Source organism: Pongo pygmaeus, chromosome 15, assembly GCF_028885625.2.
Source record: "Pongo pygmaeus isolate AG05252 chromosome 15, NHGRI_mPonPyg2-v2.0_pri, whole genome shotgun sequence".
In the NCBI taxonomy this organism is placed as follows: domain Eukaryota; kingdom Metazoa; phylum Chordata; class Mammalia; order Primates; family Hominidae; genus Pongo; species Pongo pygmaeus.
The window spans coordinates 29693458-29710358 of NC_072388.2; the positions used below are offsets into that span (position 1 = coordinate 29693458).

A 16901-nucleotide genomic window follows, 5' to 3' on the forward strand; every position below is an offset into this window, starting at 1 on the left:
TGGTAATCTCGCATCTAAAACTCACAAGTCTAAAATGCTCCACATATGCACTACCAATGTGATAAGCTAAGGGCATTTTGCAAACAGATGGCTGCTGCTCTTATCTGAAGTCTTACCTCATCAGGAAGATGAATACAAATTCAGTCAATGTTATCTGCTATACGTTTTAAAATAACCACAACCCTACATATACCTGAGAAATGCTTATTTTTCTAATTTTTCTCTTAGTTTCCCTTATGTTTCTGTTGAGATCATAAGGTGATTTACTACAAGTAAACACATATGTCAATATATTTAAATATATTTTTCAAAGTAGTTAGTTGTCACTTGAAAAAAGGATTTCATAAACCTGCTGCTCCAAATGTAATGCCAGCTATATTTAACAGAAGCAGCTAATATTTACTGATTACTTATTATAGTCTAAGCAGTACTCTAAGTGCTTTACATTATTTTCTTGAATAATCTGCCAAACTGTCCATGAAGCAGCTATTTTTATTAGCCCTATTTTACAGATGAGGACATTGAAGCACAGAGAAGCTAACTGACTTTCCCAAGGTCACACAGAACCTGGGTGTGCACTTAAGCAATCTGACTTCAGATATATTTGTTTTAACCACAACATACTATGCTGCCACCCTTTCATCCAATCAAGCTCCTCAAAAATGTGAGAAGTTAGGCCAGGCCCAGTGGCTCACGCTCATAATCCCAGAAGTTAGGCCAGGCCCAGTGGCTCACTTTGGGAGGCCGAGGCAGGTGGATCACCTGAGATTAGGATTTCGAGACCAGCCTGGCCAACATGGTGAAACCCTGTCTCTACCAAAAATACAAAAAATTAGCCGGGCATTGTAGCATATTCCTGTGTTCCCAGTTACTTGGGAGGCTGAGGCGTAAGAACTGCTTGAACCCAGGAACCCGGGAGGTAGAGGTTGTAGTGAGCCAAGATCACGCCATTGCATTCCATTGCACTCTAGCCTGGGTGACAAGAGTGAAACTCTTGTCTCAAAAAAAAAAAAAAAAAGTGAGAAGTGGGGCCGGGCACAGTGGCTCACGCCTATAATCCCAGCATTTCGAGAGGACAAAGCAGGAGGGTTGCTTGAGCCCATGAGTTCAAGACCAGCCTGAGCAACATAATGAGACCCCATCTCTACAAAAAATAAAAAAATTAGCTGGGCATGGTGGTGCACACCTGCAGTCCCAGCTACTCAGGAGGCTGAGGTAAGAAGATCACTTGAACCCAGGAGGTTGAGGCAAGAGCGAGCCATGATCAAAAAACAAAAAAACCCAAAGCAAGTCATTTTTTAAAAAGCTTACATTTTGTACATAATTTGTGGATATATGTAACTAGATTACACTGTTTCCCAAAGACAGAACATCAGGTTCCTTGGTGTAATAAACTTGGGAATCTTGCATTAAGACAAAGTTAGGGATTTTTACCTATAAGATTTCTCAGGCTATTTAATTAGGTTAATGTATAGTATGACTCTCCATGAATGCAATATAGTATGAAGTATTAGTCACAATGCTGCCAGCACCTAGCAACTTCTAGACCTAAGCAAACTGTTCCAAGGAGAAACATTAACATGTACCTGTTATCATCACTTATTTTATATATACATATATGTATTTTGGAGATGGAGTTTCACTCTTGTTGTCCAGGCTGGAGTGCAATGGTGCGATCTCGGCTCACTGCAACCTCCACCTCCCGGGTTCAAACAATTCTCCTGCCTCAGCCTCCCGAGTAGCTGGGATTACAGGCATCCACCACCATACCTGGCTAATTTTGTATTTTTAGTAGAGACAGGGTTTCACCATGTTGGTCAGGCTGGTCTCGAACTCCTGAACTCAGGTAATCCACCCGCCTTGGCCTCCCAAAGTGCTGGAATTACAGGGGTGAGCCACCGTGCCCGGCCCTATTAATATATTTTTAAAAGCTACACAAGAATGTTAATGCCATTACTTTACAGCCAAACATTGTATGTGCTTACCCTAAAGCCAATAACTGAACTAAGTTATAAAGGTATTTAAATGCTTTTAGACTAGGTATTTCTCTGGGCACTATTTGCTTCTCTCAAAACTGTCTGTACTTTGTACATGATAGATAATCCTAGTTACTCAGTCATCATTTTCATACCAGAGGTCTTTTATGTTGAGAAAAGCAGGCACTGCGAACTAGACCTAAGGTACCAAGGTAACATCCAAATTATGCTTTTCAAATTGGGATAACTCCAGCAGTGTGCCAACAGCTTATGAAGCATATTACTATGCTAGAGGTCAAATTTAGACTAGAGGGTCAAATTTTACTTAAAGTTTTCCCTAAGCATTAATTTTTAACATTATTTTATATTAAAATACAGATTTATGCATAATAGAAGGCAAAATTAATAAAACACTTCAAGATAAAACATGAGACTTCAAAGAAATCCTGAGAATGATAATGCCTTTCTAGATGTCCTTTAACAAAAATCACTCCCTTTTGCTGATAAGAATACTATTTTAATGGAAAAATTGAAGAACCACTAAGCTATGAGTAAGGTGAACTATATGAAACTGCCATTTTTATAGGTGAAAAAAAAGGCTGGCTTGACAATTTATGTGATTCAACTTAAGTACCAGTCTTCAAATATCAGGCATAGTGTATATTTGTACTAACGTCTGTACTTTGCATAGTATTCTTTCCTTTCGAATGGCTCTGTATTAAGCCTAGTGACTTCATTACCCTAGAGTAACACATATGTATATTATTGACTACTAATAGAAAAAGGAACCAGCAGGGCACCAATATTCTAGGGCCAGAGTTTTCTTTTCTTTCCTTTTTTATAAAGATGGAGTCTCACCCTGTTGCCCAGGCTGGAGTGTAATGGCACAATCTTGGCTCACTGCAACCTCCGCCTCCCGGGTTCAAGTGATTTTCCTGTCTCAGCCTCCAGAGCAGCTGGGACTACAGGCACATGCCACCAGGCCTGGCTAACTTCTGTATTTTTAGTAGAGACAGGGTTTCACCATATTGGTCAGGCTGGTCTTGAACTCCTCACCTCAGGTGATCCAACCGCCTTGGCATCCCAAAGTGCTGGGATTACAGGCATGAGCCACCATGCCCGGCCTCAGAGTATTCTTTTCTAAAGTAACTTACTCCAAAACCATCTCTAAGAGCAGTTAACAACCGTATTATCAGGCCAGGCACGGTGGCTCATGCCTGTAATCCCAGCACTTTGGGAAGCCAAGGCTGGCAGATCACTTGAGCCGAGGAGTTCAAGACCAACCTGGGCAACATGGCAAAACCCTGTCTCCACAAAACATACAAAAGTTAGTTGGGTGTGGTGGTGCACACCTGTAGTCCCAGTTGTTCGTGAGGCTGAGGTGGGAGGATCCCTTGAGATAGGGAGATGGAGGCTGCAGTGGGCCAAGATCGCGCCACTGCACTCCAGCCTCGGCAAGACCCTGTCTCAAAACAAACAACACCAACCACATTATCAACAAGGGTTGGTTTTAATTCATTTGCAAATGAGTTAACTTCAATTTTATTTAGGCATGATAGTGTAAGCACCTTCAACAATGTCAACAAACATACAGGCTGCTGATTATTCCAGTCCTGATAGAAAGTGCTAATATAATTTTCTCTCTCTAGAGTTTACAGGTCTATTTTGGTATGGACGGAAACATACGTTGAAATCTATTGGGAGAAAAAAGTATTCCTAATCTTCTTGGTCATTTTAGTTCCTTAAAATGATTATATCATTTCAAGGGCGGAAAAGGGAAAAATCACAAATAATCAAAGAGGACATTGGACACAAGATAAGATAGGTTTATTGGACTGGTTTGTCTGTCTTCCTTCTGGAGCATGAAAATAATTCACAAAACAAAAAAGTTACTAAACAGTAAATGAAACTAATTCCAGAATGTATCAAGTACCTGAAGTGTTGGGATATGTCTCAGACTTAAATTTCAATTACATTTCTTTGACTTTTACTTCTCTAAAAGACACTGTAACAGCTTCAACTCACCCTATAGTCTTAGTTCCTCAGTTTTGAACAAAAAGCATGAAGTAAACAAAAAAAAACCCCAACTCTCAAGAACTCCCGCAATTCAAGAAACACAGATAAATCCTAAAATCCAAACCTTTCCCAAAAATACAGTAATTAGCTTTCATCTAGAAGGAAACTAGATTATTCTACCCTGACCTCAGATTTTCGTTTGTGATCTAGGCTTTGCAAAATTATACGCTACAAAAACAGGAACTCACCAGTTACACAGAGCATCAGGCCACACTTGAGATGTTGCTTAAAGAAGGCTGCCCCTGGTATAAAGAAAATTAAGTCCTTTTGTTACAGTACTTTATATGTCTCTAGGCAGAATCCTAAAGCTGGTTTGCTGACACTTAACTGGTATACTTTACTAGTTTTAGGGTAAAATGGATAAGAAGCAAGTCATTTATAATGTTAGAATTCTTTAACACAGTTATAACTTGATAATTTAAAAATCTTGTCTGTATCAATTCCATCTTTGAATCTGAAATATCTTGCTTCCTTCTTTCTACAATAAAGTATTTTAAAATTAGGCTAAAAAAATCACTTGCCTCAGAAAACAGCAGAAAAATCTCTGAAAATGAAATTCAAACTTAGGGTATTATTTTATATGAACTTAATATTAGTCTTTCTAATTCTCTATAACAACCCTACAAATAAATTGGATATCATTAGTTAAAAATTTGAAATGTTAACAATATAGTAATGATTTAAGCTCAATAGGAAATAATTTGATTTAGCTGAGTGGTTCAAAACTATGCATATTAAATATAAATAAGAAAAATGCAAAAACTTTTATAGCCAATGCTGAAATTTTAGAAAAGCTGATAGTTTAATATAAATAGTGGCAGTACAAATGGTTCAACTCTTTTAGAAAAAAATATTATTTATCAGAGGTTACAAAAATATCAAAACCATTTGACAAAAACATCCAGTTTTTGAAAATTCATAAGAAAAAGGAAAATATAAGTATAAAAGTATTAATTACAGCACTGTAATTAACTGTAATTCCAGTGAAAATTCAAAGGAACTTACAAGTCCAACACAAGAGAAATGGTTAAAATTTGACATATTCAAAGAATACTAGGCTGTCATATAAAACCATGAAAACTACAAATGTACAGGAGTGCAAAAGGCTTAATGGGAGGAAAAAAAAGTAAAGAAAACTACGAGTGCAGAAGTTTTACATGTTAAGAGAAACCTTCAGATAAAGCAGTGTTTACCAAGAGTACTTTGTGGAATACTGCCAGAAGAATGAAAACATGTATTCTGTGGGAAGAGGGGGAAATCCAAGTTGAAATGGTTTTGGGAAATGCCACGTTGTCAGTTTTCTTCACCAGTTTCTCCATACAAGTAACATGGTAATGTGCACTATGTACTGCCAAGAGGATGTGCAGATAAAGCATTTGATGTTTCTAAACATGTTTTAACCATAGGCCTCTCCTCTACTCCCTTTTTCTTTGTTTTCCAGCCAGGAATCTCATAGAATTGGTGTTCTATAGAATACAATCTTTGAAATACTAATAATTAAAGACTAGCATAGGTCAAAAAATTTAAAATTTTCTTTTTTTTTCATATTATAAAATGATTTTTCTTTCTTTTTTTTAACACAGTCTCACTCTCTTGCCCAGGCTAGAGTGCAGTGGTGTGATCTTGGCTCACTGCAAGCTCTGCCTCCCAGGTTCAAGCTATTCTCGTATCTCAGCCTCCCAAATAGCTGGGATTATAGGCATATGCCACCATGCCTGGCTAATTTTTGTATTTTTAGTAGAGACAGGGTTTCACCATGTTGGCCAGGCTGGTCTCGAACTCCTGGCCTCAAGTGATCTGCCCATCTTGGCCTCCCAAAGTGCTGGGATTACAGGCGTTGAGTCACTGCGTGCAGCCTGAAATGATTTATTGCTAGTAGAAGGATATATAATTTCCACTATCAATGACTATCGATGTCATACTTCTACTTAAAAGAGGACATTTCTGACTAATATTTTGGATCAAATTATCTATATAAACAGAATCTTCTCATAAAGATGTAAATAAAGAAAAAAGACGACGGCCAGGTGCGGTGGCTCATGCCTGTAATCCCAGCACTTTGGTAGGTTGAGGCGGGTGGATCACGAGGTCAAGATTGAGATCATCCTGGCCAACATGGTGAAACCCCGTCTCTACTAAAAATACAAAAATTAGCTGGGCATGGTGGCACGTGCCTCTAGTCCCAGCTACTCGGGAGCCTGGTGACAGAGCAAGACTCCATCTCAAAAAAAAAAAAAAAAAAGAAGACAAATATATAAAGTTTTAACTTTGTATATTTAAGATTTATCAATTCACATAAAAATCTGTTAGTCCGCCCCATCTGGGAGGTGAGGAGCGCCTCTACCCGGCCGCCACCCCGTCTGGGAGGAAGTGAGTAGCGCCTCTGCCCGGCCGCCCCGTCTGGGAAGTGAGGAGCGCCTCTACCTGGCCGCCCCGTCTGGAAAGTGAGGAGCGCTTCTGCCCGGCTGCCCCGTCTGGGAGATGAGGAGCACCTCTGCCCGGCCGCCCCGTCGGGGGGAAGAGGAGCGCCTCTGCCTGGCCGCCCAACGTCTGGGAAGTGAGGAGCGCCTCTGCCCGGCCGCCCCGTCTGGGAGATGAGGAGCACCTCTGTCCGGCCGCCCCGTCTGGGAGGTGAGGAGCGCCTCTGCCTGGCCACCACCTCGTCTGGAAGGAAGTGAGGAGCGCCTCTGCCTGGCGGCCTATCGTCTGGGAAGTGAGGAGCGCCTCTGCCCGGCCGCCCATCATCTGGGAAGTGAGGAGCGCCTCTGTCCGGCCGCCCCATCTGGGAAGTGAGGAGAGCCTCTGCCCGGCCGCCCCGTCTGGGAGGTGAGGAGCGCCTCTGCCCGGCCGCCCATCGTCTGGGAAGTGAGGAGCACCTCTGCCCGGCCTCCCCGTCTTTGAAGTGAGGAGCGCCTCTGCCCGGCCGCCCCGTCTGGGAAGTGAGGAGCGCCTCTGCCCGGCCGCCCCGTCTGGGAGGTGAGGAGCGCCTCTGCCTGGCTGCCACCCCGTCTGGGAGGAAGTGAGGAGCGCCTCTGCCCGGCCGCCCCGTCTGGGAGGTGAGGAGCGTCTCTGCCCGGCCGCCCCATCTGGGAAGTGAGGAGCGCCTCTGCCTGGCTACCACCCCGTCTGGGAGGAAGTGAGGAGCGCCTCTGCCCGGCCGCCCCGTCTGGGAAGTGAGGAGCACCTCTGCCCGGCCGCCCCGTCTGGGAGGTGAGGAGCGCCTCTGCCAGGCCGCCACCCCGTCTGGGAGGAAGTGAGGAGCGCCTCTGCCCGGCAGCCCCGTCTGGGAGGTGAGGAGCGCCTCTGCCCGGCCGCCCCGTCTGGGAGGCGAGGAGCGCCTCTGCCCGGCCTCCCCGTCTGGGAGGTGAGGAGCGCCTCTGCCTGGCTGCCACCCCGTCTGGGAGGAAGTGAGGAGCGCCTCTGCCCGGCCGCCCCGTCTGGGAGGAAGTGAGGAGCGCCTCTGCCCGGCCGCCCCTTCTGGGAAGTGAGCGCCTCTGCCCGGCCGCCCCGTCTGGGAGGTGAGGAGTGCCTCTGCCTGGCTGCCACCCTGTCTGGGAGGAAGTGAGGAGCGCCTCTGCCCGGCCACCCCGTCTGGGAAGTGAGGAGCGCCTCTGCCCGGCCATCCTGTCTGGGAAGTGAGGAGCGCCTCTGCCCGGCCGCCCCGTCTGGGAAGTGAGGAGCACCTCTGCCTGGCTGCCACCCTGTCTGGGAGGAAGTGAGGAGCGCCTCTGCCCGGCCACCCCGTCTGGGAAGTGAGGAGCGCCTCTGCCCGGCCGTCCCGTCTGGGAAGTGAGGAGCGCCTCTGCCCGGCCGTCCCGTCTGGGAAGTGAGGAGCGCCTCTGCCCGGCCGCCCATCTTCTGGGAGGTGAGGAGCGCCTCTGCCCAGCCGCCCCGTCTGGGAGGTGAGGAGCGCCTCTGCCAGGCCGCCACCCTGTCTGGGAGGAAGTGAGGAGCGCCTCTGCCCGTCCGCCCATCTTCTGGGAGGTGAGGAGCGCCTCTGCCCGGCCGCTCTGTCTGGGAGGTGATGAGCGCCTCTGCCCAGCCGCCCTGTCTGGGAGGTGTACCCAACAGCTCCGAAGAGACAGCGACCATCGGGAGCAGGCCATGAGGACGATGGCGGTTTTGTTGAAAAGAAGGGGGGGAAGTGTGGGGAAAGGAAGGAGAGATCAGATTGTTGCTGTGTCTGTGTAGAAAGAGGTGGGCATAGGAGACTCTATTTTGTTCTGACTAGGAGAAATTCTTCTGCCTTGGGATGCTGTTGATCTATGGCCTTTCCCCCAGCCCCGTGCTCTCTGAAACATGTGCTGTGTCAACTCAGGGTTAAATGGATTAAGGGTGGTGTAAGATGTGCTTTGTTAAACAGATGCTTGAAGGCAGCATGCTCTTTAAGAGTCATCACCACTCCCTAATCTCAAGTACCCAGGGACACAAACACTGCAGAAGGCCGCAGGGACCTCTGCCTAGGAAAACCAGAGACCTTTGTTCATGTGTTTATCTCCTGACCTTCTCTCCACTATCATCCTATGACCCTGCCATATCCCCCTCTCCGAGAAACACCCAAGAATCATCAATAAATACTTAATTAAAAAAAAAAAAAGGAAAAAAAAAAAAAGAAAATAAAAAAAAAAAAAGATTTATCAATTCACATAAAAATCTGTTAGTCTGTGGCCAGGCGCAGTGGCTCATGCCTGTAATTGCAGCACTTCGGGAGGCTGAAGCGGGCGGATCACCTGAGGTCAGGAGTTCCATGGAGAAACTCTGTCTCTACTAAAAATATAAAATTAGCCGGGCGTGGTGGCAGGTGCCTGTAATCCCAGCTACTCGGGAGGCATGAGGCAGGAGAATCGCTTGAACCTGGGAGGTGAAAGTTGTGGTGAGCCAAGATGAGGCCATTGCACTCCAGCCTGGGCAACAAGAGCCAAACCCCATCTCAAAAAAAATTTGTGTTATTCTATAATGTTAAGTAACTTTCACATATACATCCTTTACAAACTAAAAATGACTTGTTGTACTACATATTTTAAAATTTGATTTACGGAATTCTGAATACGAATTCCCACAGTCAAATGAATCCATGTTTTCTAACTCGTACCACAAAAACCTAACTTATGACGAACCCCAGGCACAACACTAATACTTCTAATTGTAATATATAATGAAAACACATTCAGTATACCAAGATGCCAAGAATATTTCCTGCAAACTTGGTAGGAACGGGAAGAATGTTGTGGCTCACCACTGCATAATACAAAGCAATATGAACAGCAAATACACACTGCTCTAAGAACTGATGGGGAGCACATCCTATTAGGATAGAGAAGTCAGGGTGGAGTAGGAGAGAAACGGGAGTTACCAAGACAAAGAATTTAACACCGGGACAAGAAATTTATAAGAAGTGGGGTGAAAAATGGTTACAGGTTGGGGACTGAATTTACTCTGCTTTGTTTTTTTTTGTTTTTCCAAAATACTGCAGGTTTGGGAAAAAAAAAAAAAAAAAGTATTTTTTTTGTTTTTCCAAAATACTTACAATACTGTAAGGAATGAGAAAAATGGTAGAAGCTGGATTCCATGATGGTGAGATTGCCAGTGGGAGCCCCAATTGGACTATAACTGTTTGTAGCAATTCTCCTTCCAGATTACGAAAGAGAACACTCCGGAAGCATAAAAGGAAGTGTTCTGGGGGGTGGTAGGGGATAAGACTGAGCAGTAGGAACCAACTCTAAGATGTCAGTGACAGAAAAATGATTATTTTTTGAGGATCTACGTACTAAAACCTTTTAGTTCACTATCTCATTTAATCCTCGTAATACTGAAACTTAAGATATTATTATTCTAATTTTACATAGAAAGATAATGAGCTAAGAAATTTGTCCAAGGCTGAAATGCTACTTAAGAGGAAGAAGAAGGTAATGTCCATGTCTGTCTAAACGTCCATATTCTTTCAACTACTTCATAGAGTCTCTACGGTAATCACTGCTATTACTAAACACAGTTATTGCCATAGCTGGTGAAGCATCCAATCCTTCTAACTTTGTTGTTGTTTCTCATCACTTCACTTTTATGTCTCCAGTACTTTGAGGCTTTTTGTTAGTGTTATGTCTTCCAGAGACATCAGCTTTCAGAGAGCCCTTTCCATCTAGACGGCAAATCAATAAGTACTAAAAGTGTTAGTTTAGTCTTTGGCTATTCTTGACTATTTTTATTATGCTTCATTCCACACACCAATTCTCCCATCTCTCTATGGAAGGGGGATTTCATTCTGGACCTTTAGGAACGCCAGAGGCAGATTTTAAGTTAAGAAGTTTTACTTTTCTTGTATCTCCCACCACACTCTTCTGAAAGTCACTAGCTAGCAATCACACTACTTGGTATCTAACTGAGATTCCAGTAACAGGAAGTAAAAAAACAAAGTCTATAGAGCAATTGTTCCAGAACTCATGGATTTTACTGACATAAATCCATCAAAGCCTATTCATTCTTAGTTTAGACATGACTAATAATCCAGTTATTTGGATTCTAGATAGAGAAACACATTAAAAGTGAAAGAGCAAACCCACTGAGGGCAGGAAGCTAACAGTGATGGAAGAGACAAATAATATTGAATATAGATATTTTTAAAAGCAGAGCAATATAGGGCTAGTTAATACAGGAGCAAAGTTACAAGATGCCATTATTCCTCCAGCACATCAGGGTTTACAGGAGAGGCCAGAAATTCTTGCTTCATTTTCAAAATGAGTCAATCCTTGTATCTGTTGCTTGTGCAATCTGCTACCTAGGACTTCCAAGTTTAGCCATTAGACTCTACCTGCTTTGGAATCTTCCTTTTCCCTCTCCTCTAATTGTTCATGTCTCTTACATCCCAGTTAGAATTCACAGATCCACCCTTAATCCACACTATGGTCTAATGTCCTGGCTCTTCCTCATGGTTCCTACATTTGTTTATTTATTTATTTGTTTGTTTGTTTGTGACGGAGTCTCACTCTGTCGCCCCGGCTGGAGTGCAGTGGTACCATCTCAGCTCACTGCAACCTCTGCCTCCCGGGTTCCAGTGATTCTCCTGCCTCAGTCTCCTGAGTAGCTGGGATTAAGGCGCGCACCACCATGCCCAGCTAATTTTTGTATCTTTAGTAGAGACAGGGTTTCACCATGTTGGTCAGGCTGGTCTCGAATTCCTGACCTGGTGATTCGCCTGCCTTGGCCTCCCAAACTGCTGGGATTATAGGCGTGAGCCACCACACCCGGCTGGTTCCTACTTTTAATTCACAACATACCTCATAAAATTTAGCTACCTAACCTAAAATTTAGCTAAATTTCTAACCTCTTGGAGCCTCACCTGAGGGCTTTCCTTGGCAGGCACTGCTTCTCACTCCCTGCCAGATGTCCAGCTAGGCTCTTTGCAACTACAGCTCCCTGGAATAACTCCGTATTATTCTGCCTTCTGACTGCCACTTTTATGTCCTACCCATGGAATACAGTAAACATACCATCTATTCCATCAAATCCCCACAATTGTCTGGGGCAGCACTCTGTAAATCAAACTAACTGATATTTCTGCAGCAAAAGATAGGCAGATTCATATTCACATATGATGGGATAATGACTGCAAATACCTTTGCATCAGTTCAGGTCATGTTTTGCTACCAAATGAGTTAAGAAAAAAACTTTTCAGAGCCTTTTAGACTCTAGAATTAGGACTAAGGGATTTTGCACGTGTATATCTGCTTTGCCTTTTTTCTGATTTCCTCCCAAAATAGTTTTTTAAGAGTTTTGGTGATTCAATGGGTAACTTCAGTTTTCTGGTAATTTTATTTACATAAAAAAGGTATTATTACTTGTTTCGAGTAAGGTATTATTTTGTGTACAGACACACAAACATGCATATATTCAACATGTAGAAACCTCGAAATGCAACAGAAAAGTATATAAATGCTATTGTATATTTACCCATTGAGAAGCATTACTTGGGCAATATAGGACAACTAAGTTACTGAAAAAATACATTACACACATAAAACAACAATTTAATAAAATTAGCACCATACTATGGGTTTTTTTTTTCCTTTTCTTTTTTTTTTAGACAGGATCTCACTTTGTCGCCCAGGCTGGAGTGCAGTGGCAGGATCTCAGCTCACTGCAACCTCCACCTCATGGGTTCAAACGATTCTCCCACCTCAGCCTCCTGAATAGCTGGGACTCCAGGCGTGCACCACCAAGCCTGGCTAATTTTTGTTTTTTGAGATGGAGTCTCGCTCTGTCACCTAGGCTGGAGTGCAGTGGTGTGATCTTGGCTCACTGCAACCTCCACCTCTCGAGTTTAAGCAATTATCTGCCTCAGCCTCCCGAGCAGCTGGGATTACAGGCACCGGCCACCATGCCCGGATAATTTTTTTGTATTTTCAGTAGAGACGGGGTTTCACCTTGTTGGCCAGGCTGATCTCAAACCCCTGACCTCAAGTGATCTGCCCGCCTTGGCCTCCCAAAGTGCCAGGATTGCAGGCATGAGCCACTGCGTCTGGTCGATGGTTTTAAGATTGGCAAAAGTATATGTACAGCTTTAAATATTTAAAATTATCACCTTCTTCAAGTTTTCCTTCATTTTTGTCACATACCCAGCTCCAATTTCTTAGGCAAATAATTAAAATGTGCTTTAATATGGCCATATTATGCTTCTTTTCTAGAAATAAATATTTTGTGTTTGTTACCATTAAAAAAAAAAAAAAGAAAAAAAAAGCCCAAGCATGATTCAGGATATATACTCCTGTTTCAATCTGTTCGGTATCTGTTTAAAAAGAGTTCCAACTTTCCATTTGGTTCTCACTGTAAATATGTTTGATTTCTTGTTCAGTTACACTTCCAATAATATTCTGTCCGACCTTATGACCAACTAGAAATCACTAGATTTTAATCACTAGATTCCTATTTAAAAAACTCTTTTGAGACCAGATGTGGTGGCTCATACCTGTAATTCCAGCACTTTGGGAGGCCGAGATGAGGGGATTCCTTGAGCCCAGGAGTTCGAGACCAGCCTGGGCAACATAGCAAAACCACCTCTCTACAAAAAGTACAAAATATTAGCCGGGCATGGTGGCATGTGCCTGTTGTCCCAGCTACTCAGAGGCTTAGGTAGAAGGATCGCTTGAGTATACTCCAATGAATCTGTCTCAAAAAATAAAATAAAATAAAAATAAACAAATAAATAAAACAAAAAAACTGTTTTGAGTAAAGGTACCTTACTGCTGCTTATGATAAACCCTATGAATGACATAGTAAAAAGAGAGAAGTTTACTAAACGAAAAAAATTTCCCATACCAGATCTAAATTATAACTTAAAATAACACAGTTGCTAGAGAAATATATAAAAACTCTTCCTCTTCCCTAGGCTTACAAAAGGCTAGAGTTGGCCGGGCGCGGCGGCTCACGCCTGTAATCTCAGCACTTTGGGAGGCCAAGGTGGGCAGATCACGAGGTCAGAAGATGGAGGCCATCCTGGCTAACACGGTGAAACCCCATCTCTACTAAAAAAACAAAAACAAAAACAAAAAACAAAACAAAAAAAATTAGCCAGGCGTGGTGGCTGGCACCTGTAGTCCCAGCTACTCGGGAGGCTGAGGCAGGAGAATGGCGTGAACCCGGGAGGCGGAGCTTGCAGCGAGCCGAGATCGCGCCACTGCACTCTAGCCTGGTGACAGAGCGAGACTCTGTCTCAAAAAAAGAAAAAAAAAAATTAGCTGGGCGTGGTGGCACGCGCCTATAATCCCAGCTACTCCGGAGGCTGAGGCAGGAGAATCGCTTGAACCCAGGAGGCGGACGTTGCAGTGAGCCTAGATGGCGCCACTGCACTCCAGCCTGGGGTACAGAGCGAGACTCCATCTCAAAAAAGAAAGGCTAGAGTTGCCGAAATTATAAAACTTTATACTAGGTAAATGTAGCAGAAAAACCATGCCCCTCCTCTATCATTACACACTGCAGATCCAGAAGCATTTATGAATCCTACAATTACCTGACATTATAATGAAAAAACAAGATTAATAAGTGAAAGTGAGGCTGGGCGCAGTGGCTCACAACCGTAATCCCAGCACTTTGGGAGGCCGAGGTGGGCGGATCACCTAAGATCAGGAGTTCGAGACCAGCTTGGCCAACATGGTGAAACCCCGTCTCTACTAAAAATACAAAAATTAGCCGGGCGTGGTGGCGCATGCCTGAATTCCCAGCTACTTGGGAGGCTAAGGCAGGAGAATCACTTGCACTGGGGAGGCAGAGCTTGCAAGTGAGCCAAGATCGCGCCACTGCACTCCAGCCTGGGCTACAAAGCCAGACTCTGTCTCAATAAAAACAAAAACAAACAAACAAAAGAATAAAAACTGAATTTAATCTATTTCCTCCTACAAAAGATTTAGTGATTAAGCACTTAAGAGTTCTAGTTCAGGGGTCCACTAATTTTTTTCTGTAAAGGACCAGACAATACTCTAGGCTTTGGGAGCCATACGGTCTCTATCACAACCACTCAAAAACAAAACATGAACAGCCATAACGAAGGAGCATTGTTGTGTTCAACAAAACTTTTATAAAACTGCCAGCAGAGTAGATTTGACCCACAGGCTGTAGATCGCTGAGCACTATTTTAATTCAAAAATTTAACACTAGAACTAGACAAGGGAACTAATTAAGTGACACAGTCAAGTCTTTACTAAGTTTTTTGGCCCCAGTTAACTGATTTCTCAAATGAGATTTAATAACAGTTTCTCAATGTCTCCTGAAAAAGCAGAAGTGTTATTTATATGAGGACTGTGGTCTCATTAAAGGATTGTTCAAACTCTTCAATTATACTATGGGATAATTAATGAACCACACAAGACTCAATAGAGCTCTTTTAAAAAATGCAGATGTCATTAAACACTTAATTCAGAATAATTTTAGAATTTAAAAAATCCAGAATTTAACCCTTATGTTATTCATAGTTAAGAAAGATTATTATAAACTGCCTCAACCTTTTTGAAACAACGCAGGAAGAAAGGTAAGTCATTGGTTAAAGACAAGTAAAAAAGTAATTTTTTTCTGTAGATAATATATTCATTAGTTTAATGTAGTTAATTTTAATTAATAATTTAAGAATTAAAAAGATACTTTGGAGTCATGTATTTTCTGTGACTAAAGTCAGATACAATAATGAATAATACTAAAAAAGTGACCTAATCTAACATCCATAAACAGTGGAGGGAACTTAAGCTGGAATTCGGGTCTCCTGACTTTCAGGTGAGGAGTCTTTTCTTATTCTCCTATTCCATAGTTATCTAGGTAAAACAACTACATTCCAAGGCACAACAAATCCATACTACAGTATTCTCCAACTGTCACTATTCTTATATTATAAATCCTGCCTGCTTACCAGTTAAGGGAAAAAAAAGTCAATGGTATTAAAATGTAACACAAATCTCGGCTTCGACACTTTATCTAAAATCACTTTCTCAAAGACATACTTTCTAAAATGTTTGGAAAATGAAACAAAATTCTCCTCTCCCCATCCAACTAATGCTCAATTCTAACCACACTTCTGCTTTCCCTACAGCTTAAGTAATTTCACTGGGAGTATTTTCTCTGGAAGTTCTTAAGTGTACTTGTGGGCCCCTTTTTTTCCTCCTTAAACTTTTAACATCTTTCAGGCTGTAAATTCCTTAAGGGCGCCTAGCCCAAAAACAGTGCTGCATATTTGTTCAATAAATGAATGCACATAAAAACAATGGATAACTATGACCTTTAATGTAGGAGCTCAAGCCATTTTATTATTATCTGACTTGACAGTCAAGAAAATTATCCCAACTTGCCAGAGGTATCCATTACCGTGATAAATAAGCACTATAAAACGCTTTATAAAGTTTCTAAAGACTTTATAATCACTTGAAATAACGCCGCGCTGGCCGAGAGTAGGGTGAAAGAAAATGTTTCCTCACACTAAGCAAATGCTACCAAAGGAAAAGCTTTCTTTCCTGGAGAGAACTGAAACAGAAGGCAAATATCCACACTCTCCACTGCTCCCTTCTGGGAACTCTCCTTGAGGGTTCCTGCAGAAAACGAACGGGCCTCTGAGGAAGCTCGTCCGAAGGCCGGGCTGGGGCCCCGCTCCTGGCTGACCACTGGCGCTGCGGACGCCGCAGGGCGGGTCCCGGGAGCGGCGAGCTGGCGAGGCGGGCTCCGAACTCCTGACCTTCCCCACACGCCCGGTGACCCCGGCTCCCGCTGGCGGGCAGAGTCCACGCCTACCTGTTGTGCACAGGTGAAGCCAGACTTTCCCGTAGCCCAGGAGGAAGAACGGACCGCGCTGTTCATCAGCCAACCCCGTGCCCCAGTCAGCCTCTCCTCGGCGGACACCAGCCCTTAGGGTCAAGACACCTAGCCCCTCGACCGGTTCTCCCACCGGCTTCTTTCGCGATCACATCGCTGCCGCGACCACCCTCGGGATCCCCGAGCGCTCAACTCACATTGCGGCCCCGGTGCGTCCTCCTTCCCAGCCAACAGGCAGCCCAGACACAGCCCCCTCGCGCCCGGAGGTGTCCCCGCTCCCCGGATCCCCGACTGCCTGCTTTTGGGGGTCCTCCTCAGCTGAGCCCGTGTCCCGGTCCGGCAACGCTACCAGCTGCTCTGCTAACCCTAGCAGAATCTGGAATTGCCGGCGGCGGCGACAGCGAGGCAGTGAGGTGGGCGGGGCGCGCGCGGGGCGTGGCCGGAAAGCTCGCAGCGGCGAGCACGGCGGGAGCTAGCGATTGGGAGCGCGCCCTGTGCCGCGCCGCTAGTCCAAGGCCCCACCAGCTGGCCGCCGAGCCATCGAGCGCCCACTCTGGCAGGCGTGACTGC

The 16901-nt window shown here is 44.0% G+C and overlaps 1 protein-coding gene across 12 annotated transcripts in view; it reads right to left on the reverse strand.

Annotated features, from left to right (window-relative positions):
* Positions 1–16901, reverse strand: part of HEATR5A (HEAT repeat containing 5A) — a 170739-nt gene that overhangs the window by 119029 nt on the left and 34809 nt on the right. For 4 of the 12 annotated variants that reach the window (XM_063651516.1, XM_063651515.1, XM_054448305.2 and 1 more), the window contains exons 1-2: positions 16529–16734; positions 4241–4294 (exon numbers count right to left, since the gene is read on the reverse strand). The exons of 1 other annotated variant lie outside the window; for it this stretch is intronic. The gene's annotated coding sequence lies outside the window, so the exon portion shown is untranslated. Of the gene's footprint in view, positions 1–4240; positions 4295–16528; positions 16742–16901 lie in introns of those variants that run through there. 7 more of the 12 variants (XM_063651512.1, XM_063651509.1, XM_063651513.1 and 4 more) reach the window with 3 other exon arrangements.